This window comes from Sinohyriopsis cumingii, unplaced genomic scaffold (assembly GCF_028554795.1).
Source record: "Sinohyriopsis cumingii isolate HCF-2022 unplaced genomic scaffold, ASM2855479v2 utg000131l, whole genome shotgun sequence".
NCBI lineage: Eukaryota > Metazoa > Mollusca > Bivalvia > Unionida > Unionidae > Sinohyriopsis > Sinohyriopsis cumingii.
In genome coordinates, this window is record NW_028315872.1 from 667,236 (window position 1) to 681,978 (window position 14,743).

Here is a 14,743-nt window from a genome sequence, read left to right on the forward strand (position 1 = left end):
AGACAAATGTGGGTGTTTATATATAGGATGCTGAGATCATAACGTCATGGGTGTTCTGTTCGAGTGTACACCGTTGCATAGTATAACATTGTTACAATGTAGCTATGAAATAAAATGGCGCCAATATTAATTTTCCTTTTCCCAGACAGTTATTTAATATCCTGTTTAACATGAAGTCAGTACTGCTCTCAAATCGGCGTCCTCTAATGCTAAAACCAAAAACCAAACCAATTATTCCTTGTCAGCCCTGTTCTTCTTCCATGGTGAAGTTACAACAAACCAAACCAATTCTGCGTTTTCCACATAATCATCATCCGCTTTTTAATTATTTACGTTATTATTCTTTGTTGTTTTTATCATTATCATTATCAGTATTATTATTATTATTATTATTATTATTGACTGCTCCGGTGGCCTGGTGGTTAGAGCTTCCGCCTCGGATGCGGGAGATCGTGGGTTCTATTCCCGGTCGAGTCATACCAAAGACAAAAATGGTACTAACAGCTGCCTCGCTTGTCGCTCAGCATTGGGAGGTTAGTGTTAGGACTGGTCGGCCCGGTATCAGGATAATGTGACTGGGTTGGACATCATGCTACATGTCTGCGGCATGATGCCCCAGTGCTAGACATCACTATAAACTGTCACAATGCAGACATCGTAGCAATCTGACTGAAAAATTGTTGAAGCTACGTTAAAACCACAAATCACACATACACACATTATTATTATTATTATTATTATTATTATTATTATTATTATTATTATCCATGCATAAAAGGCCCCGTTCTCTTCATCATACACACTTTTGGTCGGAACGGCGAGCTGAGCGGACATATTGCACGGAGCGGGAACAAAGGAAGAAAGAACAGGAAATAGGAGAAAGGAGGGAAATCGAGGAAAACAAAATAACGTTGCACCAGGGTAAGTAAACTCTTGATCGATTGGCTAAAAAAGAATTATTAGCATTATTCTAATTTTAATGTGAGGTTAGTTGGTAAAAACTAATTACAAATTATCAAGTTAAAAGTTTTTTTTATATTTCTCCAAATTTCCCAATATTAAATTATATCACATTTTGATTAAAAGTTAGGACATTTAAAGTATTTTAGAGGTAAATTTAAAGTAAAATGACCTTAAACTAAACCAAATTAAATTCAATAAAATTAAAGTCAAAGGTAACTTAGGAAAAAATCTAAACATTTAAGTCTTAGAAACAAAAACAACAACATGGAAAGCAGGAAAACAAAATCGCGACCGTATGAAACAGCTGTATTAGCTACCTCAAAGTGAGCATTAATTTAGACAAATTAAGGCAACCATACTCCGATGCAGCCCTCCCCCCCCCCCCCCCCGAGAAAAACGCAAGATCAAATTTTTAATGCTAATCCAAATTCAACCACAAACGAAACGTTAATAAGCAAACTGTTTGTGTCGCCGAGCGTAAATGAATCGATGGATAAACTACTGCTTAAGGACACGGCCGACATTAACACTCAAACTGAACAGCCGTACCCCACATGCGATAAACGGACTCAGATCAAGGCCACCAAAAAGACATGCAGCCAATGGACTCAAACTGAGGAGCCATAACCCTCATGCGATAAACAGATACAGATCGAGGCCGCCAAAAAGACATGCAGCCAAGGGACTCAAACCGAGGAGCCCTACCCCACATGCAATAAACGGACTCAGATCAAGGCCGCCAAAAAGACATGCAGCCAAGGGACTCAAACTTAGAAGTCACTGGATAAAACTAATCAACCCCTAAAACAAGGAGCGATCTCCAAAGAAGAAGCTCAGAATAGTAACTCTCCCCCAAAAGATTTGACCACACACGGAACTACCCAAAGTAACGAGAAACGAGATCGCTGGAAGAAACGAAAAGAAAAAACGCATTGCTCCAACTCAGCTCCAAAGGTTCCGACCATACACACATCAAAAAGTAAACAAAACAAAACAGTAGGAGTAAAACAATCCAAAAGAAAACTAAAATCCCAACTATAATCAATCACCACAATAACGATAAAAGGTGGCAGCACCTGTCCATAAAAAATCCTAATAAACAGGATAACGAAAATGTAACCAAGCCCAACCAGAATAGGGAACCCAACGAAAAGGGGAACAACACAAACCAACCATATAAACAATATAGCAAACATCCCACAAACTATCAGATAAGAGCGTGGTAAGGGAACTTGTCGAACATCACCAGGGACAGTTCTCTGTCAAATATACCAGAAATGAATTTATCATAATAAAATGCTCCACAGAACGACAACTTGCAAAATTCCTGGAACGTGAAAGATTAGGCCCAATAAAAGTTCAGGTTACAAAACACGATAAAACAAAACAAAACTTGTCTTCAAACTCAAATAAACCACCCCATTAAAGGAATCATTTACACCCCAACTATGAACGAAGTGAACGACATGATACACTGTATAAGAAGCAAAGGTCAGGAAATAGAAAAATCAGACCGGCTAAAAACAAGACAAGGGAAGGATAGTACCGCGGTGGTACCATTCTTCAAGGGTGACACCCCCAAGACTAGCCAGATAGCAAAAGGGTCGAACCCAATAAAGTCTACCCATTTAAAAATAAACCCGTTTCTGTGGAAATTGTAAAAACTGGGGTCACTATTCCAAAAGTTGCGGAAATCTATTCCGGTGCAACCAATGTGGCCTTCACCACCCAAACCGGAAATCATACAGCGCCACACAGCAGCACTGTGCAAACTGCAGTGAAAAGCACAAATCAAAAACCAGAATAACAAAATTTAAAGTCAAATTAATCAATGCTCCCAAAATTAGTAAGTCGTATGCTAGAAAATAGTAATAAATTAAATACAAATAAAGTCGTATTAGAAATGGAAACTAGAGAAGAAGTAGCAATATGGTCAAGAAAAGCACGAGGCCTAAGGGTCCACGCCGACCAGCTAAACAAAAAGCTAACTGAACTAGTAAGAAAACCGGACGTGATATGCATTCAGGAAACTCACTTGAATGACACCACACGTATTCCAAACATCGTAGGATACAACACAAAATACATGAAACACCGATCTCTTACCGAAAGGGGGGGGGGGGGGACTTGTAATCATTGTTAGACATGGAATCACGTCAGAAATACATAACATACCAGATATTAGACCACCAATGATCTGGAAATCCAGGCAGTAAAAATACACGCCCAAATTAATCAGGTAATAATTATTAACCTGTATGAAACTCAAGAACAGCGAAATTTGGCCTCAGATGAAACAACTAAACTGATTAAGAACTGTGGTGAATGGGGAATAATATGCGGGTACTTCAATGCCAATAACGAATTATGGGGAAGCCAAAAGACGGACCTATCAGGCAAAATCATAGAAAAATGGGCAAACGTCACTTAGTCCTCCTCAGTAACGGATCCCACACCCGGTTAGATGACAGCACAGGCCACACATCAGCAATATATTTATCTCTATGCACCCCAAGAATAGCAAGTATAACCGATTGGCGAGTCGATGAAAGTGACACTATGGGCAGTGACCACTATCCCATAAACGTAAAGTTACAAATTAGGATACCCCAAATTGATACGTCACTTCCGCCAAGGTGGAAGTACAAACAAGCCAATAGGATCAGGTTTAAACAATTGGGTGAATCAGTAGACCCCTCAAACATATACTGCCACGACATTGATATCTTTAATGACAACTTGACATAAAAGATTAATACAATTGTACAAGCAACTATTCCTAAACCTAAATGGTCAGCACACAAACCCACTGTACCTTGGAGGAATAATGAGTGTAAAACAGCTGTTAAAGGAAAAAGTACTCTAAACAAATTCAAAAGAACAAGGAACAATAGGATTTCATAAATTACAAGGAAAATGATAAAGCATCCAAACTAAACGTTATGACAGCTAAACAAAACTCCTGGAGAGAATTTTGCTCAAAACTGGACATTAATGCAAAATACTTTTAAATACCATTTAGAAAGCAAAGAACTACTAGCCAATGCGCAGAGCGGTTTCCGCACCAACCGAAGCACGGCTGTTCAACTAATTAGATTGGAAACCGCTGTTAAACGAGCTTGTAGACAAAAATACAAAAAATCAAGATATGTTACAGTCATTGTCTTAGATCTGGAGAAAGCGTATACTTTGATGTGGACTAAAGGACTGATATATAAATTAAAAGCTACGGAATAACTGGAAATATATACAATTGGATTGTTAACTTCCTAACTGATAGGAAGATACAAGACAGAATGAGACAAAACTACTCCGAGTAATACACAGTGGATAATGGCACGCCACAGGGAAGCGTAATCAGTCCAACACTATTTAATATAATGATAAATGATCTGGAACCCAAACCAACATGACTTATCGCAATTCGCTGATGATAGCGACATATGGAAAACTGGCAACCCAACAAGCAGAGAAACAATCATACAGCTACAAAATAGACTAAACGAGATTGGCAATTGGGCGGTAAATGGGGATTCAAGTTATAATCTCGAAAAGTATTATGGTAATGACCAGAAGTTCACGTGGGCCGGAATTTACTGCTTTAAATTATTTAATTCAAGTGATCTGTCTCTGGAACTCAATAGTGCTCATTAAAATAGACTTCTGGACAGAGATATTTATTGGGATTTATATTGAATTCAAACCTAAAATTATATTTCTGTGATTCAACAAAACACTGTACAGCACCACGGTACAGGCCACCTCAGGCACCTCAATACCTTCAGCGTTGAATTTATTTTGGATTTCTACCTTCAGCGTTGAATTTACTTTGGATTTCTATTACATTTTATTCAGGACTTTCATTATTAGGACTTGTATCTGTAATTCTAGGACTATCTGAGATTTAATTCGCTATACCGTAATTCCTCTTTAGCATGTTTTCATTTTGTATTTTAGGGAAATAAATTATTCGTTTACTTTTACAAACCTTGTTGCCTTCACTCTTTTATGTTACTTATTTTAAGAGCATATATTAGTAGTGAATAGGGATACATTACGTACAATGGAAATTAGCATTACAGAGACCCCTGGGTCAGATTACGTACAATGGAAATTTAACATGGGAATAAATCGTGGGTCACTTTACGTACAAGGGAAATTTAACATGGGAATAAATCGTGGTCACTTTACGTACAAGGGAAATTTAACATGGGAATAAATCGTGGGTCTGTCTAGCGACAAGGGAAATTAACATGGGGGAATAGAGTTTGGGGTTTTCTAGGGACAAGGGGAATGGAACAGGGGACTATAGTGTGGGTCTGTCTAGGGACAATGGGAATTTAACATGGGGAATAGATCGTGGGACTGTCTAGGGACAATGGGAAATTTAACATGGGGAATAGATCGTGGGACTGTCTAGGGACAATGGGAAATTTAACATGGGGAATAGATCGTGGGACTGTCTAGGGACAATGGGAAATTTAACATTACGGAAACCCCTCGGGGATATAGCCTCAAGGGAATTTAACATATGGAAATTGAACATGGTGGATCTGTATAGCGTCAAGGGGAATTGAACATGCTGGGACTATCTAGTGACAATGATGGTAGAGGGTCAAACACAACAGAGACAGAAACATACATACACTAGTACAAGCGTGGGATTTATATATAAAGCATTACCAAGACCTGAAATCTTGCTGGGGTGTTCAAAAATTTGCATAATTGTAATGATGCTATAAATAGCTATAATCAAGGAAATGCTCAACGACAAAATGGATGTGACTAAAAGTAACGTTAAAATGACGAAATTGACCCAGAATTTAAAGGAAAATAAACATATCCCCGAAAATTAAGTTACAATGGTTTAGACTAAAATGGATAAAATTAGTAACTACTTACAATATCAACTTCTGTGACGATCGTGGATAAATACCTATGTATCTATAATCAGCTGAAATTCCTATGAAATCCCACTATCTATTTATAGCTCCAACTTGTGGGTTTTTCCTTTGGAAAATCCCACTATCTTTTTATAGCCTCAGCTTGGGTGACGTTCCTGTTTATGAATTCTAGTATATATGTATAGCTACAAAATGTGGAAATCCCCAAGTCGATATTTATAGTCTCAAAATTTCCAGCGTCAGTGACGTCACTGTACTGAACACTAGGGGATAAATGGCAACAGTGTTGCAAGTGGCTGACCTGAATACGCGCTACTGTAGGTAGGTAGGTAGAGTGTATCTGATAGGGATAAAGTGAGTTTTATAGGGACAAACAGAGACCAATACACACACACACACACAACATACGCGCGCAGACACACACTCTCTCTCTCTCTCTCTCTCTCACACACACACACACACACACACACACACACACACACACACAGAGGGAAGAGGAAAAAACAAACCCCAAATATACTATCCACACTCGGGAGGAAGAAAAAAAAACAACCAAATATACGATCTACACAACGTACGCTAACACACACACCACACACACACACGCGCGCGCGCGCACACCACTGAGGGAAGAAGAATAAAACCATTATACACTATCCACACGGCGTGAAGAAATAACCCTTTATATATACTATCAACAGAGAGTGAAGAAAATAACCCATTATATTCCATCAACACAGAGTGAAGAAGAAAAAGTTTTTTGAAAGCACCTAAGCCCTCACCTGCAATGACCAACTCTGCCAAACACCTACACCTCACCCCACCCCCACTCCCAACACTACAAAACCCATTTAACCCGTTATTTTATGGCATCAGTGTGTGCTTTAGGAAACATCAAGACACAAAAATGATGGATGAATAGACTGACTATTGTTTACGGACTTGCATGCCTAAAGAGCGTGCGTGAAGGAAAACATCCTTCCATTTCAATTCTAACTAAAACATGATCCAGAGGGATAGAGAGAGGTGAAAGAGCACAATTTCATAAAGTGTGAGTAAAAACAAAACACGCCATCCTTATTATACAATGTCAAGACCAAGAGACACTTACGTTTTCTTTCTGGTCTATTCTCTTTTAGAAGGTAGTATGAAATTTCACATCAGGGCCAACGCATCGGCTCACATTGTCAATTTTTCCATTTCCATGTCTTTACTGGCACAAGTTCTTCATCATCTTCAATTTCTTCTTCTTCTTCTTCTGAATCCCTCTTCTCTGTTTCGTCTTGTTTTTTTTGTTTCTTCTCTTTTCTCGTAGGGCACTCTGAATTCCAGTGTCCTTTCCCCTGACAACGATATTAGGTATCTTGACTTTTGTCTCTCTTTCTTAGACGAAGCAGGTATTTTGGAGACAAATACCCATTTACCTTTGCAGATATAGCAAACTTCATTAGCACACACTTTCGTATGACTCTCATCAAATCAACGACCAAAAGAGTAAGTTTTGTTGCCACTTTCGCCTGTGAATTATGCTTTCGTATGACTTTTAGCAAATATTTGACCAGCAGGTCGATCTGTGCTGACTCTTCCATCTTCGTGATCGTTTGAGAGCGGAATGAATACTCTGACGCTAAGACACTCTCCTTATATACAGGGACCTGCTGCGTATGAAACCTAGTCAAATGTAATTTTGCAATAAGATGAAACGATTTCATTGAGGAAGTAAAAGGCAATGATGTACCGTATCGCCTTACACAAAACCTGAAGTGTTAGCTCAGATCCGTGTCAGCAATTTCGAAGACGACATAACTGAGCTTTCATCAATGCTCTCCAATTATGCCACAAAACCACGAGTCCTGATTCACGCCAAAAGAAATTTCGTTCGGTCCATAAAAAATAGTATCACATCTGAGAAACGCAAAAACGAACTTCCAGAAAACTGAGAACGACGGCTTACACCTACAACGTAAATGTATGAGTTCAAGTAGTGCGTAAAACGTAGTCAAATTAAATTTGTATAGTCAAGACGAAACGATCTCTTTTCGAACAAGAAAGCAGACACCAAGCGACAATGGCAATCCGTGTCACACAACACTTTTCAAAATGTATATTATCAGAGGTTTGTTCTAGCGATCTGCACGGTTAAATTAAATGTTGATGTATTTTGCAATAAGACGGACACAATTTCCATGGGAGCGCCCATGGTACGATAGTTCGTGCATTAGTTTAATTTTTAAAAATATTTTTGATATAAATCGCCTAAAGGATAGACCCAGTAAAGCATGGCCATTCTCGTCACTGTCTGAATAGCTACTCAAGTCAATTCGAAGTGAACGCGGTAAGAAAATAAGTATAGCCAATGAAATGGCTTACAACGGGTGATGCATTGTTTTGTTCTAGGACTGTGTGGCATAATAATCCCTATTTTCTTGCGTTGTTACCATTACAGTGCAGACAGACTGAAATGTGAACTTACAAGCCCTCTTTGTCTGTGTTGTACCATTTCTTCTTACCACATCAAAATACTGAGCGTCACAGTATTGGTTCGCGTTTCTCAGATGTGATACTATTTTTTATGGACCGAACGAAATTTCTTTTGGCGTGAATCAGGACTCGTGGTTTTGTGGCATAATTGGAGAGCATTGATGAAAGCTCAGTTATGTCGTCTTCGAAATTGCTGACACGGATCTGAGCTAACACTTCAGGTTTTGTGTAAGGCGATACGGTACATCATTGCCTTTTACTTCCTCAATGAAATCGTTTCATCTTATTGCAAAATTACATTTGACTAGGTTTCATACGCAGCAGGTCCCTGTATATAAGGAGAGTGTCTTAGCGTCAGAGTATTCATTCCGCTCTCAAACGATCACGAAGATGGAAGAGTCAGCACAGATCGACCTGCTGGTCAAATATTTGCTAAAAGTCATACGAAAGCATAATTCACAGGCGAAAGTGGCAACAAAACTTACTCTTTTGGTCGTTGATTTGATGAGAGTCATACGAAAGTGTGTGCTAATGAAGTTTGCTATATCTGCAAAGGTAAATGGGTATTTGTCTCCAAAATACCTGCTTCGTCTAAGAAAGAGAGACAAAAGTCAAGATACCTAATATCGTTGTCAGGGGAAAGGACACTGGAATTCAGAGTGCCCTACGAGAAAAGAGAAGAAACAAAAAAAAAAAAAAACAAGACGATACAGAGAAGAGGGATTCAGAAGAAGAAGAAGAAGAAGAAATTGAAGATGATGAAGAACTTGTGCTAGTAAAGACATGGAAATGGAAAAATTGACAATGTGAGCCGATGCGTTGGCCCTGATGTGAAATTTCATACTACCTTCTAAAAGAGAATAGACCAGAAAGAAAACGTAATTGTCTCTTGGTCTTGACATTGTATAATAAGGATGGCGTGTTTTGTTTTTACTCACACTTTATGAAATTGTGCTCTTTCACCTCTCTCTATCCCTCTGGATCATGTTTTAGTTAGAATTGAAATGGAAGGATGTTTTCCTTCACGCACGCTCTTTAGGCATGCAAGTCCGTAAACAATAGTCAGTCTATTCATCCATCATTTTTGTGTCTTGATGTTTCCTAAAGCACACACTGATGCCATAAAATAACGGGTTAAATGGGTTTTGTAGTGTTGGGAGTGGGGGTGGGGTGAGGTGTAGGTGTTTGGCAGAGTTGGTCATTGCAGGTGAGGGCTTAGGTGCTTTCAAAAAACTTTTTCTTCTTCACTCTGTGTTGATGGAATATAATGGGTTATTTTCTTCACTCTCTGTTGATAGTATATATAAAGGGTTATTTCTTCACTCCGTGTGGATAGTGTATAATGGTTTTATTCTTCTTCCCTCAGTGGTGTGCGCGCGCGTGTGTGTGTGTGTGTGTGTGTGTGTGTGGTGTGTGTGTGTGTGTGTTAGCGTACGTTGTGTAGATCGTATATTTGGTTGTTTTTTTTTTTTCCTCCCGAGTGTGGATAGTATATTTGGGGTTTGTTTTTTCCTCTTTCCTCTGTGTGTGTGTGTGTGTGTGTGTGTGTCTGCGCGCGTAAGTTGTGTGTGTGTGTGTGTGTGTGTGTGTGTGTGTGTGTGTATTGGTCTCTGTTTGTCCCTATAAAACTCACTTTATCCCTATCAGATACACTCTACCTACCTACATACAGTAGCGCGTATTCAGGTCAGCCACTTGCAACACTGTTGCCATTTATCCCCTAGTGTTCAGTACAGTGACGTCACTGACGCTGGAAATTTTGAGACTATAAATATCGACTTGGGGATTTCCACATTTTGTAGCTATACATATATACAAGAATTCATAAACAGGAACGTCACCCAAGCTGAGGCTATAAAAAGATAGTGGGATTTTCCAAAGGAAAAACCCACAAGTTGGAGCTATAAATAGATAGTGGGATTTCATAGGAATTTCAGCTGATTATAGATACATAGGTATTTATCCACGATCGTCACAGAAGTTGATGTTGTAAGTAGTTACTAATTTTATCCATTTTATAGTGTGTGTGTGTGTGTGTGTGTGTGTGTGTGTGTTCGCGTACGTTGTGTAGATCGTATATTTGGTTGTTTTTTTTTTCTTCCTCCCGAGTGTGGATAGTATATTTGGGGTTTGTTTTTTCCTCTTCCCTCTGTGTGTGTATGTGTGTGTGTGTGTGTGTGTGTGTGTGAGTGTGTCTGCGCGCGTATGTTGTGTGTGTGTGTGTGTGTGTGTGTGTGTGTGTGTATTGTTAAATTTCCCTTGTACGTAAAGTGACCCACGATTTATTCCCATGTTAAATTTACCTTGTACGTAAAGTGACCCACGATTTATTCCCATGTTAATTCCCCTTGTACGTAATCTGACCCACGATTTTTCGCCATGTTAAATTTCCATTGTACGTAATCTGACCCAGGGGTCTCTGTAATGCTAATTTCCATTGTACGTAATGTATCCCTATTCACTACTTATATTTGTAATAGTTGTCAGAGGCTTTAGGACATATATTTATCACAGTGAAGATGTATGTTGTACCCTTTGTTGTCTGGTTAAATATATGTACGAAAGTACAAACTGAACGCAAAAGATAAGCCATGGAACAAATAGCTTCACCATCTTTGCTTTCCTAAAATAAACTGATGAGATCATTAAAGGTTTCTCTCTCTAAACATACATATTATGCCTTCCCATTTGTACATGGATGTCCGGTCAAAAATATACAAAATTATGGATTAACCATCCAACATGCCTTAAAGATCATCCGTATTAAGTAATCACACGTCTTGAACTTTCATCATCTATGGGTCCTTAACATAAAGCTAAAATAGATATACACCTAATTTAAGCAGACACCTCTCATTAGTTTTCTTGAAAAGTGTTTATAATTGCCAAATGTGTTCACGTGTACTATATGAAAAAAGAGATTTTGAATGAGTGTTATATAGAATAGGAGACGGGCAGCAAACAAGAATGGGCGAGTATACGTGCCTGCAATTGTAACATTAAAATAATAATTTGAGTTTTATGTCACAGAAACAGTCATGGATATGAATAATTCCTATGGTGTGGGCTTACTGGACGAGAAAGGACACAGAGGAACTATCGAAGATGTAGCTATAGGGGAATTTTGTATTATCATCATCATCGTCGTCATCGTTATTAAAACCTGTCACCAGATTAATGAAGGCGATGTCAAAGAAAACCTTTATGTCGTACCTGATTAAAAGACAAGGGTTTTATCTGCAAAGGGGTGGCGTCGGGTTAGGGGGTGGAAGATAGACAAGAACATACAAGTCCGACTCCGAGCCAATACGTATATGCTATTGTATTAATGTGCTTCCATATACCCCACACAAATCCGCATTATTGTATTCGCATTTTTCAATATATTTGATACCATGCTTTCAGAAGAATCAATTAAGAACTTTTGGACGAAAGTTTGTAGGAAATTTAAAGGACAGATTACTGACGACGTTTAAAATCTTACCTTAAAAACAGCTCATCAACTGAAGAAATTATTTACGTGCATCTTGCCATGGATGAGCCTTTAGCTGGAAACACTGGTGATATGAATGTTTAAAGAATCTCGTACATCGACTTAAATCTACCGATGCGCATGTACCTGATTGAGGAGCTATATGGGCTATCTCTATTCCGATGCCTACCTGTTTTTACCGGATTTGTGTTAAGGTCTCACGCATTGGGCAGGACAATATATTGTATAAAAGTAAATCCAGACCTTGCAATACCAAATGAATTATCTACATGGAAGATCGCGTTAACGTCATGTGCTCATATAACTAAACCTGATTTGTGCGAATGTGTACAAGGTATACAATTTTTGGAGTATGACAATATGGAGTGGAAAACAGTAGTGACCACCTGTGCTAGACCATTTAGCAATGTAGCATGCGATATGAGTCAATGATTCCTGCAATTCTTTACAATTAACTTGGTTTCACCTAAACAATGGTAAACGCTAATTTGCGATAAATTGATTTCTTATAAGAGCTCCTGTTACACTAGAAACAATATGTATAAGGTATCACTGTTGTGCTATTTAGTACGAAATTTACATGGCATCACCCTTGAGCTGTTTGGTAAGTGATTGACAAGGTATCACCCTTGAGCTGTTTGGTAAGTGATTGACAAGGCATCACTGTTGTGCTATTTAGTACGAAATTGACAAGGCATCACCCTTGAGCTGTTTGGTAAGTGATTGACAAGGTATCACCCTTGAGCTGTTTGGTAAGTGATTGACAAGGCATCACTGTTGTGCTATTTAGTACGAAATTGACAAGGCATCACCCTTGAGCTGTTTGGTAAGTGATTGACAAGGTATCACTGTTGTGCTATTTAGTACGAAATTGACAAGGCATCACCCTTGAGCTGTTTGGTAAGTGATTGACAAGGTATCACTGTTGTGCTATTTAGTACGAAATTGACAAGGCATCACCCTTGAGCTGTTTGGTAAGTGATTGACAAGGTATCACTGTTGTGCTAATTAGTACGATACTCTGCGCCACATGCTGTATCCAAAGGGAGTTAATTTTGCATTAACATGGACTCATAATTATTACAGGACATTGAACATGCATTGAATGAAATCATTTTTGACTTGATATTCACCAGCACTTTTATATTAATTAATATTTTCTTTCTCCTTTTAGCACAATATATGAACAGCAAGGTAGTTAAACGTTTCAAGAAGTATCTTGCAAAACATATATCGTCATGACAATGTCCATTTTTAAAAAAACACAGAAAATCATCTGACTGAGAATGTAATCAGTTTCATTGAAAACAATGTTCTCAAATCGTAATCACGAAGTCGGTACATCACTTTTAACGTGCTTGATCTCCTGTTAATGCCTGGTAAAATTTGTCTCACATAGTCCACCTGTTAATGCATAATGAAAGCAGTATTTAATGTTATCCGCCGTTAATTCATAGTCAAGCTGCCTTAAATTACCCGCCTGATAATGCATAGTCAAACCTGTTTTAAATATGTCACGTCCGTTAATGCCTAGTCAAGCTGCCGTAAATGTGCTCCGTTTGTCAATGCATAGTCAAAGCTCGCCTTAAGGGTGATCCGTTTGTCAATGCATAGTCAAATCTCGCCTTAGATGTGATTGGTTTGTTAATGCCTAGTCAAAGCTGCTTAAATGTGCTCCATCTGTTAATGCATAGTCAAACTGCATTACATGATCCGCGTGTTATCTCATGGTCAGACTACCTTAAATGCAGATACGTGAAGGCAGTAATGAGCACTGCTACCACTGTACACCGTGTATCAGTAGAAATAACAGGCTGGAATGATGTACGATAAAACAGTTTTAACGTCGCGTATGATAAACAGGTATTGTGAGAGAAAAATGCAAGAAATATAATATAGACATGCATCTTACTTAACGAAAGTAGAAATAAAGTTAGGTCATCTCGCTTTGGTTTTTCGGTCAATTTTGTATTTACAGTCAGTATACTTATATTAAGTAGTTCTCTCGATTTACTATTTGCTATCATAAAGAGAAATGCAACGTCAAGTGAATTAGAAGTGCATCGATTTACCCGTTAAACAGTGCAAACGTTTGAACCAATTAAAATTACAAGGATACAAAAGCAATTGGAATAATTCATATCATTAAATTATATTTCTTTTAGCCTTTTCATGATTTATATTTGCATTTCCATTTCATCTTTATTCTATTCTTTTTCTTTACAATCATCACGTATTTCTTCCTTCTTTTATTTTATTGTTCTTTCCTTTTACTTCTCAGCCGACAGCCAGGATGATTGTACGCGGGTGTGACAAGATATTGTAATAAATTATTATATGACAGCAATGCATAGACACGTGTAGGCCCGTTAAAGGCATCCATACGGATGACGTTATGTATAGGATACATGGAAACGTGTAGACCTGTTAAAGTCATCAATCGCAATGACGTAATGCATGGAATACATGGAAACGTGTAGACCTGTTAAAGTCATCAATCCCAGTGACGTTATGCATGGAATACATGGAAAGATGTAGACCTGTTAAAGTCATCAATCGCAATGACGTAATGCATGGAAACGTGTTGACCTGTTAAAGTCATCAATCCTAAAGACGTTGTGCATGGAATACATGGAAAAGTGTAGGACTTTTAAAGCGATCAATTCCCTCGAAATTGTGCACGGAATACACGGAAACATGTAAGTTGGTTGAAAACATAACATCCCAGTGACTTTGTGCATGGAATACACGGAAAAGTGTAGGCCTGTTAAACGCATACATCCCAACGACTTTGTGCGTTGAATACATGGAAGTGTGTAGGCCTGGATATGTGTAGGTCAGTTAAAAGCATCCATCCCAACGACGTTGTGCACGTAATACATGAAAACGTGAGGGCCTGTTA

At 38.4% G+C, this 14,743-nt stretch overlaps 1 protein-coding gene across 2 annotated transcripts in view; it reads right to left on the reverse strand.

The window, feature by feature from the left end:
* The window catches only part of LOC149774807 (uncharacterized), a 208,457-nt gene that overhangs the window by 184,809 nt on the left and 8,905 nt on the right, over positions 1-14,743 (reverse strand). The window contains exon 1 of one of the 2 annotated variants that reach the window (XM_089944719.1): positions 11,833-11,926. The exons of the other annotated variant lie outside the window; for it this stretch is intronic. The gene's annotated coding sequence lies outside the window, so the exon portion shown is untranslated. Of the gene's footprint in view, positions 1-11,832; positions 11,927-14,743 lie in introns of those variants that run through there. 2 annotated transcript variants of the gene reach the window in all.